Consider the following 6385-nt stretch of genomic DNA (forward strand, 5'->3'; position numbering starts at 1 on the left):
ATGAGCAGAAACAACCTGACAGTCAGGACACGCCCTGCAAAACAGCAATACATCTCGGCCCGTATTCAGCCAATAAAAGCAGTTTGAATGCATTCCCTCATCTTCAGCGATGACCCAAGACGAGGGTGTGACCTCTTTTTAAAACTGTCACTTTCTACTTGTTTGACCCCACCAACTGTTCAATCCTCCGTTCCTCCAACCAATCAGAAATCACCTGATACAAGAATCCATCATTAACTGATAAGTGTGGTATTTTAAAGTTCAGACCTGAACTCTCCATATAGTAAGATTCACCCACGATATGAGCTTATGGAAATGCAAAGTCTGAGCTTCTGTCAGCCCATTGTGGCCCACAACCACCAGAATATTGCATCTGGCCAACTTAATAGTGACTTTCAAATTGTCTTTCTTTAAAATCCTGGGGGAGACTGATGTCCATGGACTGTGGGGGTGAGAGGTGACAATCCTGAGCGAGATATCCCAATTGATCTTAACTAAAATATCTGTGCTCAGTCCACACTTTGGAGTTCCTGGGTCTTTCACCTGTGGTGCTGCCGTCCCACAAGAAGGAGTCACAGCAGACGCTGTCCTGAGGAGAGGCAAGCCCGGTTTGGAGGTGGAGGCTATGATAGGCTATCTGCTGGGGTTGTTCAAGTTGGATCGAAGTCGGGGCCTTCCAGGTGGCTTGGACACCCTTCAGCCCATGGGCCAGGTTGAGCAGCAAGTGAATGTTGTTGTGGAGCATCTCATTACAAAGGTCCTCGTTAACCTCAAACAGGACTGCATCAGTAGCAAGCGTCTCCACAATGCTCTCGAAGGTGTCCCAGCTCTTAATCTGGTCCTCTAAGTCATGAACCTGTCTCCGAATATGGCGATCTGGGTCAATGCGGCACAAATGGAACTGCCATCCCGAGGCCATGGGGATCATGGCTGCACAGAGGAAGATCAGTTGCCTAAGGCACTCATAATCATCACGGCTTTCAAAAGGAAGATTTCTAAGGACCTGTAGAGCCTCTCCAAAACAGTGCTCCAAAACAGATACCATTTGGAAATGGCCCGGTCCAAGGACCAAGCGGCAAGTCAAAGCCTTTCTCAGCTTAGCGGGTTAATATCACCTGTTTATTCCCTCATTTTCTGTGAGAGAGGGGCCCTTGACTGACTTAACAAGGAAGAGGGCCCTGAATACTGTGGTATGGACTGATAAGGCAGACACTGCATTTAACACTAGAATTACCAGAGCCTATGAAAAACTTGTAGATATGTGCCACCTTAAAACGCTTCACACCTCTCCGTCTCGTCTTTTGTCTTCTAAATTTGTGGCTAACAGCAAGCAGCCTACTATCACATCCCCCACCAGCGCACAGTTTTCTCAGCTCAAGTCTGTTTACCTGCGTGTCAGTTGCTTAGAGTCCAACAAAATGACACCTTTTATAAATACAATATCATTATTTGGAACACTTGCGTTTCATGTGTGCTCCGTGTCTACAACGACCTATGTACACACATTGTTAAAAAAGAAACATTTTCATGTTTTAGTCATAATTGACAAAATGTAAACATAAAGTCTGTAATGTGTGAAGCTTGAAGTCCAAATATCAAAGGAACAGTTTCACAAAAAGTGCAAATATAATAGAACAAGTGCACTTTTATTCAAAAATATAACTACAGAAAAACAACCCACGTTAGGGTGCGATATTGAAACACATTTGTTAAAAGTGCTGAGGTGGTGCAATGGTATCAGCTCTTGAAAGGTAGCCTGAACTTTACGGGTTCAATTCCAGATGAGTCTGTCTTGAAAAGTGAGCTGCGAGAGAGAGAAGCGCTGGCTAGGAAGATCACGGATTCTCGGCAGCGTTTGAAGCAGATGGCAGCTCTTTAGCGAACATTCTAAACAATTAAGACACATTTACGCCAAATTTATTTACTGACAACGCAATTAATCCGGTAAGTATAACTCGCTCAACCTGGAGGTAAGTGAAGAAAATTTGGAAAGTTTACAAAATTATATTGATCAAGTTTTTGAGTCTGTTGTCATGGGGCCTAAGAAAGCAGCAGCTATCACGGAAACACCTGCTACCAAGAGAAGCCGTCCTCAAGATTCCCCCGAGGCGACCTCATCTCCCCGCAAGGATATATTAGAATTATTAGATTCTATAGATAAAAGGCTTTTGGGATTTGAGGGACGACTCCACCTGCTCGAAATTCTACACCAGGAGTTCCAGAACCTCCGACAATCTCTGGAATTCAGCCAGGATCAGGTGGAGCGCTTGCTGCTGAAAACGCGTCTCTGCGGGAGACTGTGTCTTCCCTGACAGAGGGATGGACACGGATCTCCCAAGACAACAAGACCCTGAAGGAGACGGTTTTGGATCTTCAGGCCCGCAGCATGAGAGACAATCTGGTGTTCGCAGGCCTGCCGGAGCAGACGGAAGGACAACCGGAGGATTGCGAACAAACAATCAAGTATTTTCTCCAGACCCACATGAAGATACCCGAAGAAACGGTAAAAAACATCACCTTTCACCGGGTACATCGCCTTGGAGCCAAGAGAGCAGACAGCAGAAGACCTCGTCCCATCGTGGCTAAATTTGAGCATTTTAAACAGAAGGATTTTGTTAAGAGCCACGGGAAAGAGCTCAAAGGGAAAAATTTTAGCGTGAATGATCAATTTCCTAAAGAAATTTTGGATCGCCGCAGAGTTCTGTTCCCAATACGTAAAAATTCATCCAAGAAGGGAGCCGCTGTCATTTCTGTGGACAAGCTCTACGTCAACAACAGGCTGTACAAGGAGCGAGGAGTGACAGACTGGCTTTATTAGCCCAACATCAGGTCACAAGTTTATTTTCTTATCGGGATTCACTGGGTATGAGCATGTCAGGATATAAAAAAAAGCTGCTATATCCGTGTTTAGATGATGGGATCACCTGTTCTCTCGCCACCCCACACCTCTAACACCTTTTCTTTTTACTTTTTTTCTTTTCTTAACCTTTATCACTCTTTCCTTTCCTTCTTTTACCTGCTTCTGGAACTTTACATCCATGACACAATCACACAACTTTCCTACACTCGTCAGCACACACACAATGCATACAAACACTAGATTATAATTATTACATTTTATCATACAACCACAAACACTTTTGGTTCTGTCTGATTATTATTATTATTATTATTATTATTATTATTATTATTATTATTATTGTCTGATTATTATCAGCTTTAGTATTATTATCAGAATGATTATTATTATTATCAGCATTAGTATTATTATCAGCATTATTATTATTATTTATTTTCAGCATTCATATTATTATTATCATCAGCATTAATAATATTATTATTGTTATTAGCATTATTATGCATATATTTTTATTTACTTATTTATTGCTTTATTTTTATTTATATATATATATATATATATATATTTTTTTTTTTTTTTTTTTTTTTCTTCAGATTAAATTATACATTTATTTACTTAACTAACTCACCTGAAGGCACCATACATTAGCTAATCACACACACAACTATGGGTACACTAAGGTTTGTCAGCTGGAATGTTCATGGAACTGGCTCTAGAGAGAAGAGATTAAAGATTTTTCAGCTTAAAAGACTGCAGGCAGATGTTGTCTTATTACAAGAGACTCATAGGTCTGCCACAGTTGCAGATGAACTTAAAACATCTGAGTTTCCCACACTGTTCTCTGCCGCCTATAACTCTAGACAAAGAGGTGTAGCTATTTTAATACACAAAAATACAAATTTCAAAGTATTGGACACAGTCTCAGATCCAGATGGTAGATTTATAATACTAAAACTATCTATACAAAATCAAAGCTTATGTATTGTTAGCATATACTGTCCAAACATAGATGACCCGCATTCTTTCATAATTTTTCTCTGTACTCTCCGAACACTTGGACTGTCCACTTATACTTGCGGAGATTTTAATTTTTGGATGGATCATTCTTCAGACAGGCTCAGTACAGCTGGGACTCAGCGCAGTTGGCATTCCACTAATATAGTCAAACAGTATATGAGTGATTATGGGCTTTGTGATGCATGGCGATCTTTTTATCCCAGCCGTAGAGAGTATACTTTTTTCTCACATGTTCATCACTCTCACTCACGTTTGGACTATTTTCTAGTCAGCAGCTCATTATTGGCTGACATTTCAGACACTGAGATACACCCTATAGTTGTCAGCGATCATGCTCCAGTTTCTTTAACTCTGTTAAATAAGAAAACAATCCCATCAGGTAAAACTGGAGGTTTAATACGTCACTGCTTAAAGATGAAGGTTTTGTGGAATATTATAAAAAAGAGTGGGCTTTATATTTAGAACACAATGACATTCCTGGAACATCAGCATCTGTTCTCTGGGAGGCAGGGAAAGCAGTGATGAGAGGTAAAATAATTTCCTTCTCATCACATAAGAAAAAATAGAAAACAAACGTATTCAGGAATTAGAAGAAATCATTAAGTCTCTAGAGGCATCCCCAGAAGAAGAATTACAAAACAAATTGCGTAAAAGTAAACTAGAACTTAAAGGAATTATTGACAAAAACACAATTTTTAGCACAAAGACTACGAATAGAAAACTTTGAACACGGTAATAAATCAGGCAAGTTTTTAGCCAACCAGTTAAAAATAAACAAAGAGAAAACTGCCATATCTGCTGTTAAAGACTCAACTGGGAATATAGTATATGACCCTGAAAGAATAAACAACACTTTCAGAGATTTTTACAAAACCTTGTACTCACCACAGATTAACCCATCAGATAATGAGATCAATGAGTTTCTAGACAGGATAATACTTCCTAAATTATCAGATAGCCAAGCTACAGTCCTGGACTCGCCATTAACATCAGATGAGCTTCAGGAAGCTCTTAACTCCATGCCTAATAGGAAGGCTCCAGGTCCAGATGGGTTTCCAGCAGAGTTCTACAAAGAATTCTGGATCATTCTGGCCAACATTCTTCAGAATGATGTGTGAAATACAAGAAAATGGTAGACTACAGCCAAACATGAATTCAGCCAACATTAGTCTCCTGTTAAAACCAGGCAAAGATCCTATATTTCCTACCAGCTATCGCCCAATTTCTCTTATTAATGTTGACCTGAAAATAATTTGTAAAGCCCTTGCAAAAAGATTAGAGAAGGTAACCCCTTTCATAATACATCCAGACCAAACTGGTTTCATTAAGGGGAGACATTCATCCACAAATTCACGTAGATTACTCAACTTAATAGACTTTTCTTATAGCAGAAACATGGAAACCAGTATATTATCTCTCGATGCAGAAAAGGCTTTTGATAGAGTTAACTGGAAGTTCTTATTTGCAACTTTACATAAATTTGGTTTTGGAAACTTCTTCATAAACTGGTTAAAAATTTTATACAGTTCACCAACAGCATGCGTCAGGACAAATGACCAAACATCAGATAGCTTCTGTCTTCAGAGGGGGACCAGGCAGGGATGCCCTCTCTCCCCCTCGCTATTTGCTATCTTTATTGAACCACTAGCAGCAGCAATCAGGCAAACTACAGTTATTAAAGGCATAAAGTGTAAGAACATAGAACATAAAATCAGTCTTTATGCAGATGACGTGTTACTTTATCTTCAGAATTCTCAATCCTCTCTCTCCCAGGCAATTGAACTAATAAACTCCTTTTCAAGAGTTTCAGATTATTCAATAAACTGGTTAAAATCCACAGTTCTTCCAATTAATTTCTCTTTTGTCAATTCCCTTAATACACAATTGGAATCAGGGAATATTACATACCTGGGCATTCATGTGTCTCCCAGGCTGGCAGATCTAACTAAACTAAACTACATCCCACTATTAAAGAAAGTGGAAGATGATCTTGCTAGATGGAAATCCTTACCGATATCACTTATGGGGAGGGTTGCCACAATTAAAATGATGGTTTTACCAAGAATCAATTACTTATTTTCTATGATCCCAAACAAGCCATCATCTGATTGGTTTAGATCCCTGGACTCCTCCATCACTAAATTCCTTTGGAAGGATAAACCTCCACGAATTAGCTTAAAAACACTACAGAAGACCAAAGATAGAGGAGGGTTGGATCTACCCAACTTCTATCATTATTTCTTAACCAACAGGCTCCAATATATACCAAGATGGTTGCAACATAACCCGCTGGATGAGTCCTGGTTAGATGTAGAACAGACACTTTGCAATACTATAGAGCTTTCGGACCTACCGTTTATTAGCTCAAAAATAAGAAAGCATGAAAGCTTTAAAAGTATTAATATCAGTACCTCACTGACAGCATGGTGGGAATATCTAAAAATGACGGAGTCTTCACTAATTCCATGCAGACGCACACCCATCTGGAATAATCCTGACATATTGCAA

Source organism: Polypterus senegalus, chromosome 2, assembly GCF_016835505.1.
Source record: "Polypterus senegalus isolate Bchr_013 chromosome 2, ASM1683550v1, whole genome shotgun sequence".
Classification (NCBI taxonomy): Eukaryota; Metazoa; Chordata; class Cladistia; order Polypteriformes; family Polypteridae; genus Polypterus; species Polypterus senegalus.